The sequence below is a fragment of the Hetaerina americana genome, unplaced genomic scaffold, assembly GCF_022747635.1.
Source record: "Hetaerina americana unplaced genomic scaffold, ioHetAmer1.1.p SCAF_5, whole genome shotgun sequence".
NCBI lineage: Eukaryota > Metazoa > Arthropoda > Insecta > Odonata > Calopterygidae > Hetaerina > Hetaerina americana.
In genome coordinates, this window is record NW_027287095.1 from 69,149,976 (window position 1) to 69,171,541 (window position 21,566).

General features: G+C 39.3%; 1 non-coding gene across 1 annotated transcript; it reads right to left on the minus strand.

Moving 5' to 3' along the window:
- Positions 1-20,211: 20,211 nt before the first annotated feature.
- TRNAR-UCG (transfer RNA arginine (anticodon UCG)) lies at positions 20,212-20,284 on the minus strand. The gene has a single exon. It is a non-coding gene; the product is annotated as a tRNA-Arg (tRNA).
- Positions 20,285-21,566: the final 1,282 nt, after the last annotated feature.

Consider the following 21,566-nt stretch of genomic DNA (forward strand, 5'->3'; position numbering starts at 1 on the left):
AAAATATGCAAAATCAAAGACAGTTTTATTGTTATGCAAGGTGTCAGGTTGTTTCGTGTCGGTTTATAAGCTTAGAAATTCAACGATGGCCAGTGTTTGTCCTGCTTTGAACGGAGGACTAAAATTAATCAAGTTAATACTACATTCAAGTGACGTATCTGGCTGGCCAGAATATATTACTATTTCTATGCCTTGCTCAGCACGACACTAGACTTCTTTATAACACCACATTTCAATAAAAAGTCTATCTTTAACTTCACGTTCCATCCCTCACTTAATTACACCAATAGTTCAAAATATCCTTCTACCTAACATTCTCCGCCTTATCATGGTATTCATAATTCCATTTCTATTTATTATTCCTCGTAACCAATTTTGCTTTCTTCTTTGTATTTATCTCAAAAAAATGTCTTCAAATACCATGCCGAACATTTATTTGTTTGTATGCTTCCCTTACTGTCAAATTTACTTCATTAATTTTTCTCCACTCTCACACCTCAAAGACTTCCAATCTACGATTCTCTCGCCTAAACGCCCAAGTTTCGGATCCATACAAAACTACGCTTCATATTATCCTCTACACTTCATATTCACTAATTTTTCCCATACATAATTACCTACGATCCATGTCCTCAACCCTCCCCACCTTATGAAAGCATCTTTGCTCAGTAAAATTATATATTTGCTGCCCGTACCACTTTGCCCATTTTTAACTAAAACACTCCTTAAATGAGCGAACTATTCTACTTCCTCAGTTGTATATCCTCCAACTTTAATGGTTGACATACCCTTCCTATTTCTTTGGAACCTCATTCCCTTCGAATTATTTTGAATAATTCCCATCATCATCATAACGTCTACATGTAGATCTTCGAAAAGCTTTCGATACAGTAGATCACAATATATTGTTCAAAAATTATACAGTATAGGAACTCGTGGATCCACCCAACTTTGACTTTCTAATTATTTATAGGGTAGAAAATTACTTACTAAAATCAATACTCTATGCAGCAAAGAACATGAGATATAAATAGGTGTGCCACAAGGATCTACTCTTGGCCCTATAGTGTTTTAAATATTTATAAATGACTTATTCAATTGCTGTCATGTGTTGTGCGGTGAGTTGACATGGTACGCTGATGATGCAGTGCCCATATTTTTCGATGCAATACTCAGAGCTTAAAAGGAGCCATTCAGGGCATTAAACTTGACTTAAATAATAATATCAGTAAATAGGTAAATGATAATAATCTCGTTGCCAATAAAAAAATCCTAGGTTATATTTGTGAAACAAAATCTCTGACATCATAGATATTCAATTACAGATTCATCCACATAACTGCCTATATTACCCCATTGATAACTGTAACTTTCCCATGCTGGAACAAGTAAATAATATAATTACTTAGAGGTAATCGTTGATCAAAATATTTCCTATGGTGGACATATTTTAAAAATAAATAACAAATTAAATTACATCCTCTGTCAAGTTCACTGCATTATTAGTTTTGTAAGTTTGAATATGATCTAGATATTGCATTTTGCACTGGTTGAGAGTATTTTAAGATATGGTACAATAGTATGGAGACCCGCTGGTTCTAGACAAATTAACATGCTAAAAATTAAAATGCGAAAATTCTCAGAGAAAATTTCTGAGGCTATATTAGAAAACACGAGCACTCCAGATGGAAGAGATATATTTTTTCTAGGAATTCTAGCTGTAGACAGGCTGTATAGATATGTCATCATAATTTGAAAACTATTTTAATAAAAAATATAAAATACATGATTTACAAAACAAGGAATTACCATTAAGTGACAATATTGAGTATATAACAAAACGATATCATGCAAATCAAGGTATAAGAAAATTTGCGGTTACTGTACCTCTAATTTTTGATTAAATACCGAAGGATTTAAAAATATTACTTTCAGTAAATGCTGTTAAAGGGAGAATAAAAACTGGTTATTACGTAGAAGGGACTAGGTCTAGGACAAAAATTGTCACAGAATATATGTAGGCTTATAATTGCATTATTTTACTGTTATCTTTTTTGTTTATGTGGTACCTACTCTCAAGCCAGAAGTGACTGACTTGCACCAGAATGAGTATTCCTTTAATAATATTCAATTTATACACTAATGTATATGATAAAAATTGCCTGTGAATGTATTTCGTATTGAAATGTTCTGTTGTATATTTTAGATGATGGAAATTATACTACTATTGTATATTATACGATTTTCTGTAAATGTATGTTGTATTAAAATGCTCTTTTGCATGTGATGAACGAAAGAGAACTATTAAAAAAAATCCAATCCAAATCTAGGTTGTTCTGGCATGGAAACAGCAACGATGTAAATCCCTTGGCATATCGAGTGATATGAGCTTGAATGTCAGGAAATTTAACTAAATTCATCAGTCCTTCACATAATGTAATTTCTAGTGCCAGTTTTTACCATGCATCTCTTACCATTTCCTTCCCGTGTAAGTTGTCGACCCTGAGTGAAAACAAAGAGCTTATTTTATTACCTATTATTGACATTTCGAAGCCTCCACATTAGTACTATCTGAGAGGCACGATTTTGGATAAATCAGCATGAAACGCAATGTAAAGCTAGAGAAATCACTTCATCAGTGGGAATTATGAATTTCATCTCAAATATACCCGTGAATGGGAAAGTTTATTGACATTCTTTCCTCGAATAAAAGGAACTTGGATTCCCAAAATGGAAATAACACAGGATGTACGTCTTTAGACAAGGTACTTCAGATTAAGCAATTAATGCATGTAGGCTTAATATACGATAACTACTAACCGCCGTGTGTCCCAAATCAGAAGAGGATTTGTCAAAATTCAAAAATATTTGCGCCAGAAAATATTTTATACAATCTCATAATTTTTCCCTAAAGAAACAATTCCAATTCTTTTTTTAGGTAAGTATATGTCTCTTAGAAACATGGATTATGATACTCAAAGTACGAGTATGTCAAATGTGCCAAAAAACCGATAATGTCCTAGTGGTGTTGTGAAGGATGCCATAGATATGTGAAATACCGGAAAATGTGTTTGTTTTAAATAAATTATTGTGGAGAGTCTCAATTAAAATAAACGTCGTCTGAACAGGGCTTTGTTAGACTTTTAAAAGTTCGATCTAAAGGCCAAAAAGTGCTGTTTTCGGAATAAAGCTAAATAACTAAATATACTAGTCTCAAGGTACCAGAAGTTTAACAAGGTCACTAATAAGATAGATTATTCCTTGTGACTGAAATATTGTTTAAACGGGTGATGCTTTGGATAAATATAGGATTTATGAACAAGTATCAAGTCAACTTTTTGATTGGATGATTACGTTTAAAAATTTTTTAGAACAAAAATTATTACTTCCTTTAGAAATAGTTGACAAACGGCATTGATTTTTTTTAAAATTCTCATTAGTCAAAATCATTTACAACAAGCGCATTTATGAGGAGATCTCGAATATTTAGTGCAAAGATATATTTGTTTTTAAATTATACATTTGAAGAGCGAAATTTCAAAATAAATATATAACGCTGTTTGGAGTATAGAGTCAGTCCCAAAAGTAAGCACGACAGGCATATCTCATTGTCAAAAGAACGAGCAGAGGGTGAGCTGTAATATCAGATATTTTAAAATCTTATAGTAAAATGCGTGTGCCGTCTCTATTTCTCTCCTTTCCATTTTACCTTTCATATTCTAGGAGGCAGTAATTTCCAGACAAACATATTATGTAAGTGAAAGTTGATGTAACGGATATAAGCTGAGTAACGTTAATGAAGAGCTAGGAGTGATTAGGCCCATGCATCTCGCTGCTACCGGATTTAACTGGATATCGTAATCTAACTGGAATAATAGTATGACTCGCTCGCTCACTAAAGCTATTTTCTCAACCAGGTAAGTACCGTTTCAACCCCTAGGAGTGAGAGGAAGAATGAAAGGCGATCGCGTTCGCGTGCATATGGGCGTAGGTCTCCGCGCGGCCCATTGATGTGCCCACTATCATCGGGCACCGCAGGAGTCAAAAGGAAACAGAGGGGGTGACGGAGTAAAATGGTAATTTCCCATATTCACGGTTGGGCGAGGGGAGTGGGCGGCGGGGTGCAAAGAGGCGGATGAGTACGCCTTATAAAGGAGGAAGAATGAGAAGAGAGAGAGAGGGAGGGAGAAAGAAAGAAAGAAGAAAAGCGGAGCTTTGGGCACCAGACCGGAATTAAGAGAGGTGGCGCCAATGGAGATTGGAAGAGGACGGTGAGGAAGTTTGAGAGGGAGGGGGGGAGGGGCGTTCCAAAGAAAGGGTGGGGGCGGAGTTCCTGGCCGAAGACGCGAGAGGAAAAGGTGAGTTTTGGGGAAGGTGAAATAAGGATTTCTCTTCCCGAAAGGGGGGGGGTAGTTTGGGGGTGTATTGGGAAGCGGGTTCGGGTGGGGTGGTGGATGGGAAGGGGATATTTTGCGAGGTGGGAGGGCCGTGAGAAGAAGAGCTCGCAGGGGACCCTTCTTAAGAATGGGACGAGGGGAGGGGGGGGGGGTGAGGAACGAGGAAGGATAGAGGAACCCAAAAAAAAAGGTGGTGGCGGTGGCATAAGGGTGAGTCGTTCCCTTCGTTCGGTTGGGGAAATAGTTAAATTAGGTGTGTTGTGAGTGGAAGTGGAAAGGAGCCAATGAGCTTTCAGGGATTTCCGTTGAAGAATGAGAGAGAGGTTAGATGGGGGGGGAAGGCAATGGGGGTTTGGAGAAATAGGCGGAGGAGAAGGGGGAAAGGAGCGCGGGGCCGGCGAAGTGTCGGAAGAATCTTAAGGAAGACAGCGAAGGGATGGATGGCGGCGAGATGGGGTGGTAAAAAGGCGAGAAACGACAAATGGTCGACATAAAAGGCATGAAAGGGAGAGGAAGAGTGAGGTAGGGAGGGAGTGGGAAGTAGGAGAAGAGAGTATGATGTATACGTTTGGACGTCTGAGGGAATGGATATACATGTATGTTGAACTGTATAGGCGGAGAGCCCTGCGCACTTCACCCGCTCCTTTCTTGCCCTCGGCCCGTGGAGGTCGGGAAGGAAACGGATGATTCGGAGTGGCGTTTCCAGTATTTCGTGAGAAAAGAGAAATCATTTACTGCTTTGTTCATCGCCTCCTCCGCCACATAGCCGCGTGGTTCAAAGGAAAGGGTGAGTGGACCATTGAGGTTCCGTAGAGAAACCGTTCGCCTCGAGGCATAAAAGGTACTGCCAGGCATTGGAGAAATGCATGGAATCCCTGAGGTTCAAGGAATTCCATTCGAAGAGGAGCTTGCCCACCGTGATTACTCTCAAAGTTAATAATAGATGAAAACCTGTCTACGGCGATATCACAGAAGAGTGCATGGCAGTTCTGAGTTGAACTCGGTTTTCTATCTTCGGCACATCATATCGTAGGAAATAAATATTTTTTCTGAAAACCGTAGGAACATATACAAGAAGATAAAATCTACTGCAAGTATTTAAATCCCCTTTTCAAGTTAATATTCCTGAAAATTATACGCGAGGTATGTCTAATAAATACGCGAACTGAGGCCATAAAAACTTGATTTGCAAAATTTAGTCTACATCGATTTTGTAGCCTTCAAGGTAGTCTCCATTCGTTGCTAAGCACTTATTCCATCTTTTTTCCAAAGTTAAAATCATCCTTGGGAGTTCTCGGCAGTAAGGCTTTTTAGTTTTCCCGGCGTTTCTTGCTTTCTTGTGTCCTCGCAGTGGTCCTCCATCCTTGGCTATCCTCCTTATTCGCCAGATCTCGAGGGGACTTCTTCTCAGTGATGTCTCCTCGAGGTCTGGCGAATAAGGAAGATGATCAAGGATGGTGATTGAATTTTTTGGCAGAAACTGGCGAAATCAATGCTGTATGTGCAGGTGCATTGTCATGGTGAAGGATCCATCCATCGCCTTGAGTCAAATTGGTCGCATACGACGCACGCGATCTCTCAAACGCTTGAGAACTGTAAGATAGAACTCAGCATATACTGTTGTCCTTCAGCAAGAAATTCATGATGAACAACATCTTCGACATCAAAGACAATCAAATTCATCTTCGCAATCACACAGTCAAATGTTACTATGACGGCAGCATTATGTATGTGCATATAAGAACCATTATCAGATGAGGGAAAGGGTACATTGAATATATGCATATAAAATGAAATTGAACATTTCTCTCAATCGCGCATATTTTTTTGGCCTTAAAATTTACCGTAGCATTATTTACTTAGTTAGATAGGATGACACATTAATTAGTTAAATGAAAAGTTGCAATATGAATATCTGAAGACATTATTTCGAGAGAGTATACTTAAATACTGAGTGAAATTAAGTAATGGATTTGCATTAAACTTCTTGCTAAGAACCTTAAAACAAGTTGATGCAGCAACATTTTCAGGTATTTCTTGTGAACGTACGTATTCATATCCCTAAAGATCTTAAAAAAAATTACTGTATCCTCCATCGTCGGAAATTTCCTAAAACAACAACTTCAAACACTTACTCGACTTATCATCTGCAATGAAAATTTGAAATAATCATTTTTTCCTAAATACTTTCAGAAGAAGGAATATTTAGGTGCATACATTAAAGAAATTGAAGTTTATTAACTTGCCGGTGAAATTAAAACATCATCACTGAAGGGATATTTGTAATAGGTTTTTGCAGCGCATCCATGTCAATACCAAGATTCCTTTCATGTCATACTTTTCTCCACAGAGACAATCCGAAACAGCCACTGGCACGCGCGCTCAACTCACCCTTGCGCGGCAAATTTCATCCCAAGTTTTATTGCTCGAAATGTGGTCAACGGCTGAAGTGCGAGCGAAACTTTTATTAAATGATAACGAATAAACGCTCAAAAACTTCAATAACCACCACGTCGTAAATCGCTTGGACAGCGACGAAAATGATCCGACTAAACGCTTTTCGTAAGGCTTCGTAGAAAATTGTTCCCGGGCGATTCGAAGGAGGAGAAGATGGCGGTTCAATTTGGGTGGACGGAAGGGCGGAGGGGTGGGATGGAAAGGAAAGGAAAGGGGGGGGGGTGAAGGAAATGAGAGAGGGGTCGGTAGGGGGAGGAAGGAGGAGAAAAGACCACACACCTCTTAACAGCTTCTATTTTAGAGCCTGCATTGAGGTCGGACAAAAACTTGTTTGTGTTCTTGCACGCTACAACACGGGCATAAGAGAGAGAGAGGAGATCTTGAGGAGAGGGGAATAGGGAAGGTGGCGTTGTTGTCGGGACCCCGGAGTGTGGGGAATGAACACGAGGGAAAGGGGTGGAAGGAGGAAGGGGTGTGAGGCGGGAATAAAAAAAACTCAAAGAGAGTTATTGATTGCGTCAATCTGCCCCTTTTGAGTACGCTCCACGGCTTATTCGGGGAAAAGAAGAATGAGCTGAATGAAGGGGCGAGGGTCGGGTGGTGGGGGTTGAGAGGGGATGGGGGAATTGTGAGAGTGAAGCAGGGGGGTGGGGGGTTCTTCTCCTGAGAGCCTAGGCACTGTACCAATCCGAATCGGTCACGGGGGATTGGTCCAAGATTTTTCTTCTCCTCCCCCCTCCTATGCGTCGTTCTACCAACTTTCCTTCCCTTACCACCCCGACAAACCCCCTTCAACACCTACCCCTCCTACCCGCCGCAAGTTCTCCTTCGACCGAAAAAGGATTCTCACGAGTTCTACCGTTCGTGTAAAGTTTTATGGAAATCCGCCTAGTGGACGCCCGCTCGGTGAGGAAGAAAGAGAGAGAGAGAAAGGCAGCACGTGGGTGTGTGGGGAGAGTTTTTGGTTATTAGGTGGGTGGCGGGGGTTGCGAGGGGAGGGAGGGCGGAAGAGCAGCGGCGGAGGGAAAAAAAGAGAGAATCGAATCGCGTCGACAATGAAGCTGTTGGCATGCCTCAAGGCGAGGCAGCTGCGGAACGGATCAAGCGGGACCCCGACGGAGCTTACCCGTTTGCCTCTTTATCCTTTATCCAAGTTAATCACTTAAATAGAGCAGTTCTAGCGGGATAATTTACCATCCGCTTGTTGATAAAAATCCTTAACGACACCTCTTACTCGTGAAGTCTTTGAGGATTGAGGGAAATGCTTGTATCGAAGTCGAAGGATTTAACCAAAGAGATGACGACCGGGAAAAATAACCAATTTAACGGACACGTCAAAGACTGCCATTTCCTGCTATTTCGTTATCGGTGGAAATGACGTCCAGTAATACAGGAGGTTCATCTTACTGGATAATTCTATGATAAACCGAGTAGTGCCATTTTATAAATCCGTGAAAATAATGGCACGGGGTTTGACGGCTACTCAGTGGGGCTAATTAGCGATCTTGTAGATTATTTAAAATTAAAAAAGACTAAAATGCTATTAAAGAAATGAATTTAAGGGTAATTTTGAGCAATGCCATTCGGAGGTAGGTGGTAAATCAGTATTTAATCAAGAGTTTTGGATTGTCATGCTGACGAAGGGTAACTGGGCTTATGAGTATCAATTATGTGAAATTGAATTAACCGATTGAAACTAAATTCAGTTTAGATTAAATTAATTTAGACTTTCATTAATATGACAGCAAATGAAATAAGATATCTCCATATGTTGAGTTGGTTTAATAACAATTAAGTATTATGTGGTAGACACTAAATATGATAAACCAAAGCTGAGTATTCCTTCGCGGCTACATTGAGAGAAGGGTCTATCTGTAAGTCCGCGTTTGTTTAGTGTTTCAGGACCGTCGATCGCCAACACACTCCCTGGATCTTGAAATTTTCAATTAAACTAAACCTTTATGCTAAAAATCATGGGAATTTACTTGATACTCTTAATATTTGACAAAAAGCTTTCGTTAAAAAAGTTAGATGAGATGCAATGAAAAATATTTGGTACCAACATGGGATTCTTACGCAGAAAAACTGAAACTATCGCCTGCATAATTAAATTTAAACTATTCACATTTAATTTTCGATTAAACAAAGCTAATAGCAATGCAAAGGATACTTGGATGTGTGATAATGCCCCTCTTTTATTATTTATGCACAAATAAGCAAAATCACTTAGAGGATACGGAAAAGAGGTGTTATATTTTATAATGCCAGCCTAATAGCATTCAGAATGACAACCAGGTTTCATTCGTTTGGTTCTAACGTATTTTATCGCCAAGAATTGAATTTCTTTCATAATTCAATACGAGATGTTAAAAAACTTTCTAAAAATTCATAATTTGCGACTCCAGCGAGATCTACACCCACCACAATATACTTAACGGTTATAGTGGCCGTCTATTTACCCATGGCACTATTTGCAAACCTTTTTTCACCCCAAATGGTTATGGTATTCTTTATGCTGCTAATTCAATTGATCTCCGTCCAATAGTTTCCTTCTGACCATTCAGAGCAAGATATGGAGAAGTAATTGAATGAAGAGCTATTTAAGCAAGGGAATGTGTGTTTATTAGGCTAGTCTATTTACAAATTAATAGTTTATTTTTATAATAAATAAATTACAAACAATAATCATCACACCTTTTTCAGTGTCTTCATTCTTTCAACTTTGTTTTCAGTAACTTCTAACTACTCGACTTTTTTTAGAAAAACGAAACCTTAGGTACCTTAATTAGGTAAGTAATTCTCAGAGCAGTCTATTTAACCTATTTTTCGGAATTAGGCAAGACTCAATGCAATTTTATTGACAGAAGAGATACTATATACCTAGTGAAGTGCTGAAAAACCTTGATTTAATCCGTTATCAATGGATCATAAATAAATATTTTGACAGCTAACTTAGGGTTGCAGAAAAAATCTGCAGAGAACTTATTTATTTTTTAATGGAATTAGTTTATTCACTATGGAAGCTCCAATGCCATAGTGCCCCTGATGCAATATTTTCTTAATTGCGGTAAGCTGCTATAGTTAAGTTAACCATTACACATCAAATTATCCCCCAGCCTGTTAAATGTAACAAATAACATTGTAGAAGCTGAAGTTTTATATTAGTGGGAAATATTTTGAGACATGTGAGCTATGTGTTGCATCTATCTATATCTAAAAGGTACCGGAAGAGGATTTCATGCATCTGCCATTTTTAATATTACAAAGAAGCATTTAGTAACAAACGTTACTCTTACGAAAAAGATATTTTTCTTTGCGATTCTTATTAAAAAACATGTTTATTTAGTTAGGCTGCCTGGCTGACTACATACTACCTGACTTGTCCTAATAAATACGGCCAACTTTGCATGTCATCTTTGCTTAATTGAAAATTTTTAAATGTATTAATTATTAATGATATATAACTAAAATCTGTAAGTTGCATTAAGTTTAAGACTTTATCACCAGAAAGGTTTGGTAGTTAATATTTGATAGCCGCAACTTCTTAAGCTTACGAAATGGCGGAGACGAACGTAACCTCTATAAAGTAATCTTTGTGATGCCTATGCAAACTTAGGGAGACTATTTTACGGTGATTGCAAGCAATAGAGGGCAAATTATTTTAAAATTTCTTTAAAATGGACAATTTCATTTGGTGAATTGAACTATTGAACATTGATGATACCACGACATACACTCATACCAAAATAGCTTAACAAAACAAAATTATTACTAGACCCAGAGTTTCAGATTCGATTTCAGTTACGAATGTCGTGGCAGTAAGCCTAGGACCTAAATGCATTGAACAATAAATGGACAGTGCGATTGCATTTTAATTTTTGATGGTATTTTTAACAACCTAAATATTTTTGGATGACAGAAATAGCAACAAGAAAAGTTTGAAGATACAGAACGAAACGATTATTTCATAGCTCCCTCAACAGTTCAATATTGAGAGCAAATATTCCATTCAATATCCAGGATATTTTCGATGATGTTGCTTTATTTTTAAAATAATAACACAATGGGCTAATATCTCAAAAGAGTTATGCATAGCACTGTTTTCTATCTAATGAGTAAAAAAAACTATGAACTAGGATAGTTATATCCTGAAAACACTACACCCGCTCCACATGCTAGGGCGCCTGTAGAAAATATTTTCCACACAAATTGCTGCTACCTATCGGAGGAGACGACCGGTTGGGAGGCCATTTGTGCCATTAAGATTCGGCGAGAATTCAGTAGAGGTAGGAGTTTCAGAGAATGGGTTCGAAAAGCTGGAGAGAAACACTTGCATACTCTTCAATTAAATGCCCTGAAGAACCCACACTTTAACGTCCTATCCGACGGACGACAATTTCCACTTGAAGAGCTCTCCACGTGGCACCACAACTAGGGATCGGGATACACCAGAAAACGTGCCACCACGATTTTGCAACGGGCCCTTCGGGGTGGAACTCCAGTACTCTAGCCACCGAACCAACGTGGACGTGTTCTACGATCTTTCGATGCAGAAAATCGTCAGTTTTTTGATCGGTTGGTATCGGGTGAAATGGAGACTGTTCTTGTAACATTTTGACGAAGTTCATAGCCCTGGTCATAGAGAAAACAGTTGATTGCGGAGTATATTTGGTAACGTAACCACATCTTTTGATCGAAACCAACGGGTCAAAAAGTTATGGAATCGTTGTCCAGTTTGAAACCCTCCAAGACACGACCAGACTGGAATGGAGCGGGTCACTTCGGGCTACCGTACCAGCAATTGAGTTTTTTCGTTCGATCAAACCCTCATTGTGGTAGAAATATCCTCGTCAATTTTATTTTCACTGCTGGAAAATTTCTTCACACTGCACGCCCATTGCGCAGACATGACAGCGACCTGGCAGTAAAGAGGAAAGAGTAGTGACAAACATAGAAATTCGGAAATTTAGTGACGCATTCGCATTTGGGGGGTGGGGGGAGAGAGAATGGAAGGGAAGGTTCGGAGGAAGGACATTCCGAAGGGGCATCGAACCCCCTCTAACACCCCTCTCGCCCCTCCCTCGTGACTTTTATTAATATTATCCCCCGCGCCGTGAAAAAGCCCTTGGAATCTCCTTTCCCTCCTCACCGCCCCCCCCCCTTCTACTCCCCCACGACGAGAAGACCTCACCCCTACCTCGAGGGAGGGTGGCTGGAGAGAAAGACCTGGAGGAGAGGTAAAAGGAGGAGAGAACGGGGGAAATATGGGGAAACGTGTGGGAGGGGAGGGAAGAGAGATGGTTAGGAGACGAAGGCGGGAGGGACACGGAGGGAATGTTCTTGCAAAGAGGGAGGGAGAGAGGGAGAGATTGAGGTGGGTGGGAATGAAAAATATACCCAAGGAAGAGCCAGTGGAGGGGTGATGGAATGAAAGGTGGGAGGAAGGATGTAGGGAGAGATTTTTCTCCGAGGAATGGACGGAAATGTATGAAGAAGAGGGAGGAAGGAGATACTGGGAGGGATTTGGTGAGGAAGAGATGGAGAGAAAGGAGGAGGTTGGTCTTTTTTAAAATGGAGGAATGGTGAGGATACGAGAAGGGGTAGGGTGCTTGCTTGGAGGGGATAGGCTGAGGGAAAGGAGAAGGGGGTCCGGATGGGGGGAGAAAGATGTAAGGGGAGTGAGAGCGCGGAAGGGAGGAGGAATGATTCGGGATCGTTGGCGGGTGGACGGGGGGAGTGGAAGGCTTCCCCCGGAGGAAAGGCGGAGGTGGGGAGAGAGGTGTCTGCAGAGGGACGTCCGACCTCTTCCCCACCCCCTCCCACCGTCCATCTCGTCCCTTCTCCTCCCCCACCCCGCCCCTCCCCTCCTCTCATCCTCTCCGTACCACACCGCCACCTCCACAAAACCACCACCCCATGACCCGCGGGCAGACCACCAACGGAGGGCTCCCAACCGGATAGAAATTAGGTGCGCGGTTGTTCGTTGGAGGCTGCGGGGAGGAGGAGGATGGGCGGAGGGGTGAGTCGGCGGGGCTTGGACGTCGGCTGAGGTGAAGGGGGGAGGGAGAAGGGGGCGTCGTGGGGAGGGGGCGAGGGAAGTGCCGGCGGAGGCGGCGACGGGCTCACGGAGCGAATCGCGGTGCAGGCGGACCACCAGACATGCTGCATTCAGAACACAGACGGGGTGGGCAATAATTAAGATCTTTTAGTGGACTGCAATTTTCAGCGATGAATAAGGATGAATTTTATTAGAAGCTATAGTCTCACAAGACTTAAGGCACGAAAGAGGTGTTGGGCTCACCCCTTATTGATTGGCTAAAATAAGGTTCATGGGGCACTCCAATAAAACATGTTAAATTACTGTCGTAAAAATATGACATACTGCTTCTACTTTATTATTTGTACTACAGAAGAAAAGCAGGAAAAGACAACGCATAATCGTGAACAATATTCCATTGATTGCGATTAATATACTTAAGAAATTAATCCTAAGAGGAAGTAGCGAATGAAAATAAGCATAACAGGTTTGGGGTGTATGAAAACTTGCACGAAATTATATTGTGCTTAAAAAATAAGTTTAGTTGCATAAGTAGAGTTTATTTTCGTATTTATTTTTTAAGCTTGACAAAATTAGATCTAAATGAAATAATTGTATTTATTTATCTCTCGGTTTTATCCTTGACGTAGAAAGGTGCTCGGATGATAAAGTATCCAATTACCCTCTACCATTGATAGTTAAATATTACATACACCAAACCATTCAAGCGCATTGAAAAAATTATTTGTATATTAGGAAATCGGTAGCGGTAGTTTTCAGCAATTTTTCTTTATTCAGACCGATTTAGTTTGGAGGAAAAATCATTAATCAACAGAAAGGCATACGGTTCCAACGAGGATTTTAATTCGGGTACACATTTATAAGTTAAATGTTTAGATTCTGAGATCCTACTTATATTGACAACACATAAGCAACTAACCATTTTGGTTGACAATAGAAGAAATAGAGAATTGATAATTGATACAATAGGGAAAATCTTCGTGTGATATTGTCGGATGCTGTAGTTAGGTGAAGAACGCATATTCCGATTACCCAAATTAATGAGTTAGGATTCCACCTATGCCGCGTTCCCTTTTTATTTTTTATTGAATTTGATGATTTAGAATACACATTTAAACAATAGCCATTGTATCTCCTAAAATTGAAATATTCTGCTATTATGTGTATAGTTATATACTTTAAAGGGCATTAATTTTGGAGAATAATTGTAAGACTAAGTGAAAATCCTTGAAATTATTTCTAATCCATTGATAATTATCGAAGCTCGAAGAGATAACGTGATAGGATTTACAGGTGATTTGCCTACACAGAGGAGGAACATAAGCCGATTTATTCAATGTTTTGAATAGATATATATGTATCTTTATAACTATAAAATATATCATAATTTGTTTGAAAATAATTAATTCATATTTATAATTTGAATTATTTACATTATAAATACTAAAAATCGAACAAGTACTCTTCTATACAAAAATGTCTCAATTATATCATTAGAGCACAGTATTTATTGCTTTATGTACCCTTTTAATTACCCAAATAAATCTTGTGATGTAGTTTATAAACATCAATCAATTTTAATTATTTTTCATGCGTAATATAGGAAATGAGTTTTCTGTGAGTTTTAAAGCGGGAGATGATAAAAATATTACGAAACTAAGGTGTAATTTTTATAGAAGAAATAAAACTTTATTCCATAGTTTATATTATTATGATATTCTAAACTTTTCGTGCGAGGGTAAAGAATAAACACAATAATTCATCTACTGAATGAGCATCCAAATATTTGATAAAAACAAAATAATCTCCTGAACTTATTTCATTTAATATTTTTCTTTTTACGCTTTATGGCTTACTCTAGGTACATCTTATGCTTTAAAAAAATGTAAAAATGGGCTAAAAGAGAGTATTGGCAAATACTTTACGCAAAAATGTAAAATTACGAACATTGTTAAATAAATTTTTGAGTTAAGATATTTAGTCAAAAAATAAAAATACCTCCTTGACATGCTGAATTAAAATTTGAGAAAGTCAAATGTTTCATTTCTTATTTTGCAACCAAGAAAACGTAATTCTCCGATGTAAAAACATGTAGATTTACCAAAGAATTGGAAGCCAATAATTATTTCTTAAGTGGTTAAATATTCTATGCACGATAGTGCCAATTGTACATGATTTATTGTCAGAATTTCCTCAGTATTGTGGTGAAAATACATAAATGAGCTTGGTCTAGATTTATTTTAGGTCATTTGATGATATTGAAAACCAGAAAAACTCGTCAGGAGCTTCTGCTTACAAATCAAGGTAGTTGGTTTCACTGCTGCAGGCGCCATCCTTTTCTCATGCCTCCAACTAACTACATATTCTGTAATGAATGTGCCCTAGCATATAATTATCACACTCCCGGATAACGAATACCAACGTTGGGTCCTCGTGAGATGAATGTTAAGAAACTAGAAGGACATAGTACTTGATTATGCATTGTTTACATCCTATTTCAGCAAAGGATCGCCTTATACTTTCCAAGAGAAACTTTCGAGAAGTGTTTCGGGACAAACTACGTCTGGTTTCGCCTTAGTCTGCACAAAAATGGATTTAATTGCAAACAGGAAGCACCTGAGGCAAGCAGTTTATTTCGCCTCGCAAAATCGTCAACATAAATGTCACCGGTTTCGTCAGATGAAGCCATTCTACTTAGGAAGAGTCATGATGATATAGCAATACTGGTGAAACAACGGATTTTGTTGTACTGTACATGTAGATCTCTGTAAGAGTGTTATTCTCAAAAGTGCCAGGGATTGAGTCATTCCAAGTTCCAGCGAATTTAAGACTAGAGGGCCCATATTTCATCCAGCTGCAGTTTCAGCAGCATCTGCCGTTACTTCACTCACGCCATTCTGTTTACTCCCAAGTGAATTGAGTTTTCATTCGTATCAATGGTTATATGACGTAATGCTCTCAAATACTTTCGTTTAACAAATCTCGGACATTTCAAGCAATGTGCATCATGCCGGCCGGAGTACTATTCACTGAGCTTAAAGCGTTTAATTCATTTCTACCGTTACCATTGATTTGATTCACAAGCCCGAGAAATATCCTAGTTGACAATTTGAGCGTAACAAATGTTTCATTTTTTATATTACAACCGTGAAAATGTTTTTATCCGAGGCCGCAATAGATAGATTCAAATGGGACAGGGGGAAATAATATTTGAAAACATAACTTCCTATTCTTATGAAAAATTTTGAAATGGACGTCTATTTAGGTTTACTTTTTTGAATCTTTGTATTTTAATTTGATCAAAATTTTCATTTTTCTCTGGTCATAAAACTCTAATTTCCCCAATAAATTTAAATTTTCTTGGGTCCGGTTGGTGTGGTAGTTATAGCACCGGTTTCCCACCTCGATTACTTGGCGTCGAATCACCGGGGGTAGCGAACTTCTGCAGAAGTCTCTCTGTCCGTAATTGGGTGCCATGTGGAGAGAACTTCAAGTACAGTTCTCTACTGATCGAATGGGAGGTTGATGTATGGACCCTTTAAGCGCCTTTCTTCAAGAATAGGCTAATGTCGCCGCCGGCTTTTTCCCCCGCTTTCCCTCACTCCCTGAAACATCCTACTTCCACCAAGTTATTCACCTAACGCTATTCACCCAAATGGCTTCAACTTCCGGTCGTCACCATTTGTAACTACTGCCACAAGCTTTTTGCTAGTTTGTCCGTCTATTTCCTGTACATGTTCCAAAAACAGATCTCATGACCAAGAGTAGCACCAAAATATTTTCTCAATCCCATAGGCTCCATTTACTAGGATCATGCTCCAAGGATAGCCTAACCGGTGAACCAGAGTCATAGAGTTAGCTAGGATGAAAAAAAGAAGTTTTGAAGTTCAGCAATTCCTCACGCGGATGTGTCCGTACCTGATTTTTGGCCCTTCTCCACTGTTTGTTAATTGGAAATGGGATGGAGTTTAGTCCAGCCGTCCTTTCCATTAAAGATCACCCCGTCTTTCACTTCCCTCCTGGACCGAGACCCGTGGTAGCTCGCTCCGCAATGGATGGGGCGCCATCCATCTCCCTCCTCACTCCAACCAGCGTTCCACACTCACTCCACCTCGATTAAAATTCCCCGCGACCGAGCGCCCGCCCATCCATCGGACCGGACCCCTCCTGCCGGGTGCTGCTTGCTCTCACGGTCCTCGATTGATTCCTTTCAGGGCGCGAGATCATTCTGGTTTCCCCTCGCACGCACTCCCACTCCCCTTCACCCCGCCGGTAAAATTACGGCAAGAAAAATTAACTTTCATTAAAATTCAACATCGTTGGATTGTTTAACTATTTATATCTTCAAAGTGAATTTATTTGCCGGCCCCGGTGGCGGCGGGGTAACGTCCTCGTCTACCATTCCAAGGGTCGCGGGTTCGATTCCCGCCTGGGTGAGTTTCCCTCCATCTAGGGCTTGGGTGTTTGTAAATGTGACATTGTTATCGTTGTTAATAGTTCGATGTAAAGGCCTAAATGTGCTGTTTTCGGACTTATACTGAATAAATAAATAAAAATAAATATTTCGGCACTCCCGGTTCAGTAATGAAAAATAAATACCAATTGTGATGATTAGGGTAGTGATCCACTCCTGCACGTCTTATTTGTGTCCTGTATTTCATTGTATTTAGGTTTGTGCGTGTGCAAACCAGAGTATTTTCGTGTGCGTCTCCCTGGTAAAAATAACTGTCCGTTCCACAGTCCCCCTCCTCACCACCTACGCCCGCTCTCCTGACGAGATCGACGCGACACGGGAGGTTTCGACTCTCGCACGCGAGGGGATAATTCCGCCCCTTGTGTGGACGCCAGGATGCACAAACGTGGGGGCGCCCTACCAAACGGTACGAAGAAGACTCCAACGTCGTGGGCGTCCATTGTTCACGTAAAGGGCAACTGCCTTGCGTGCATGGAGCACAACTCCCTTCTGCGAGGCGATGCCCGGAGGCGAAATAGTGGAGAAAACCAATATCCCTTGTATCGCACTTGTGCAGTTCATCACATTTACATTACTAAAATACCCCTCAATCCAAGGCCAGGGTGTGCGACGGGATGTGGTAGGACAACATCGTACTTCCTCAACTATATACGTAGCTTCATGCATGTATTAGAATATATATTAGCTCATATATAAAATCACTCGCGCACATCCATGCCTATGTAAATTGTGCAATAATTTAATAATTGCGTATCGTGCGGGGACGAACGAATATTTGATTCTGTCTGTGAAATTTTCTCTCTTATTTTATCTCGGTGGTCAAAGTTACCTATATAATGTGGTGCCATAATATTTCCTTCGGTTTTGCAAAACAACTAATATGCCCTGGACTTTTTCAAAAGTTCAATTTCAAGGAAATATAAATACTATCTTTCCTCGTGCTAACGAGTTGTCTCAATGTTTCGAAATATCTCCATACGTGGAAACGTATGAGTTCCTTCGTATCTTCGGCTAAAGAAGAATTAAGATATTTTCACGCTAAGGGTCCCCATGGTGTCACAAGATTTAATGTTTTCTTTGAAGACTATTAAAAAAAATTTTGGCGATCACGCATCATTAAAGTTGGCACGCCTTACGTATTAGAGTCACTTGCTGTAGGTATTATAAATACGTTAGTATGGAGGAACATTTTAAACTCGCCGCACCAACATTGCAACATGATGCGGTACAAGTAAAACAGTATTTTATTGTTTTTTGGAGAGCTACACGGAGTAATCTAAGACAATTCATATTTCATTATTAATAATCGTGGAATTCAAGAGTTTTTGTCATTTACCATAGTTCAATCTACTATCTTCAAAATCCTGGATAATCAATAAATTTATCATTCTCTTAAACAGAAAATTAAGTGGAAATGATGGTATATATTTTTAAATAAGTTGGCTCTTACTCATAGGATTATCATTGGCATCCTACCGATTAAGGTGCATTTTAAAAGAAAACATCCAAGACGACGGTAAATCAATACATCCCCTTGACTCCTAAGAAACACAACCTGACAACCGACGCTACAATAATCCCCTCTTCAGTTCCACAGCGGGCTTCATTCCGTCCAGGATGGCTATCCTATTTCTACCCCTTCCTCGCTTGCCTAACTTTCTCCCCCCATCACCGTTTTCAATATGACATCGCTAATCAACACGCTCTGTATCCATCTTTCCTGTCTCATTTGGATTTTTTTCTTTAATCCCTTCTCCTCCCCAACTTCCTCGTTTGTTTCCTTTGTGCCCATTTAACCTTCCCCATTATTCCCCTACTTCCACATTTCAAAGTCCTGGAATACACGTCAATCATTTAACTTCAATGACTATATTTCCGAGATGCACCAAACTACACTCCACATCAAAGTTTTAACAATTCTTTTCTTAATATCCTTATCAATTGAAATCTTACAGAAATCCTGTCATAGTGCCCTTCTCGTGAATGCTTCTTTGCTTAACTCATTTGTTCTTCTTATGTCCCTACTACTTTGACTATTCTGGTCCAAAACCCTTCCAAGATAAACTTCCACCTGCTTCACTATATGAACTCTAATTTCAATATTTAAATTTGCCTTCCTCTTTCTTGAAAACGAATAAGCTTTGTTTTGTTCACGTTGATTCTCATCTCATTCCTATAGCACCTCCGACGTCTTCTACTCCTTTTTTTGACAGTGAATTCTTTAATTACAGCCATTCACTCAATTAAACAATTTTCCAAATCTATGAAAAAACAGATACATTCTGATAATACTCCACGTGCCTCTCTGTCAGTAATCCCATTCCTGCAATCCATCACGCGTGCCTTCCCCTTCCTGAACCCAAAATGATCATCCTCAAAGCAATCATTTGCCCAACTCTCCACCCTCTTATTGATGATCCTAAGAACCATTATAGCTGCATGTGAGATCAAACTTACTGTTCTGTATTCCTCACACATGGCTGCCTTCACCTTTTTAGGAATAATCACTAATACTGGCATGAAGAAATCTTCCAGCGAATTTCCTCGCTCATAATTTTACTAATTAATCCATAAAACTCTTCCTCACATGTTTCCCTAAGCCATAAGTGGTTCCGCGGAAATTTTGTCAACTCTCATACACATTTTTGTTTTTGATTCCCTCAATATCCTTTCCATCTCGCCATCATGCATTAAAACTGAGTGTCCCAATTTATGTCATATTCTCGTCCTATGTCTAAGCTTGCTGGCCTAATATATTTACATATAGTTCCTCTAAATATTTCTGCAAATGCACATTTTACAGCTACCTCAAAACAGAAAAAAAACGACCCCGACAGGATTCGAACCTGCAATCTTCGGATCCGAAGTCCGACGCCTTATCCATTAGGCCACGAGGTCCGATGACAAGATTGAAATTATGTTAGATATCACTCACATTAATGTATTTATTGTGCATCTGTTGGTATAATTTTATTACACAGAGCTATCCTCTGTAGGTGAATAAATAAAAAATTGTAGTTTTAGCATAGAGAATCTTCTCATTTCCATCAATTCTTTCCGAAATATGTCTTTCTTGCATGAAAACAACATCTTTTGCGTTCTCTTACATACCGTTTTGCATCATGCTGAAGCAGTTTTGTAATGACTGCATGTTACTACCACAGTACCAATAACCGCCAGAGGGATTTTAGGTATCAATTTTCAGGTATATTTCTATATGTTGTTTACCTTCACCTAGACTTTCGAATTCAATCGCTACGTGGTATTATAGAGTTAATTGATTTTCAACGGCAAGAGGAGATTTGTACCTATGAATTATGGGCGCGTTAACTACCAGAACAACTTTATGGCTCTAATAAACGTAAGATCTCAAGAGCGAAATGGTATCCCAGAAAATATTTTTAATTTGATCGTAATGATTAGTCCTTTAAATTCTTACTATCACATAATACATTATTAAGGCAATATTGTATGTGAAAGGGATTTATTTATTGAGGATGTTACCATAGCAAATGGAATTGAATCGCTTACAGATGAGAAAATAAAAATATCATTGGACTCTCACTTGCTCTTTATTCACAATAAAAAATATGCTGTTACTATAAAGCAATCTACCGTTACTGTAGAGTAGGACAAGATTGAGATTTTAAATGGCACTTAAGAGCTGAAGTGATATTTTGGCAGTTAGTGTGTTTTTGAATAGTGCTATTTCTCTTGTAAAATTGGACGATTTTTTTTTATTCTTCCATTTGATGGAGGGAAATTTGGAGAAGATCGCATATGTAGAATCCTCACATCATTAAAACGTCAAAGACAGTATTACTGCAAGCAGGGAAGTGGTGCCAGAGTTGTGGACTTTTGAGTTCGAATCTACTATATCATTTCAGACTTACACTAAACAAAATTTCTAACCCATATAGTTCAAGCTGTCCGGAGAAATTTTCATACTTTTTCAGCCTTTTATTTACCCAGGTATCGAAGTGATGGATGATATTCCCATCTTGAAATCCGGAATGTCTGACTCACCGTGTTATACAAAATGAAACTCTCTAACCAAGATACACGTGTTTGAGATTTGAGTATTCGAATAGCATCACGTTTTTACATGAACTGATATTTTGGCCTCAGAGCATTTTAAATACCTATAATATATTCTATCATCTCACAGTTTCTTCTTGAG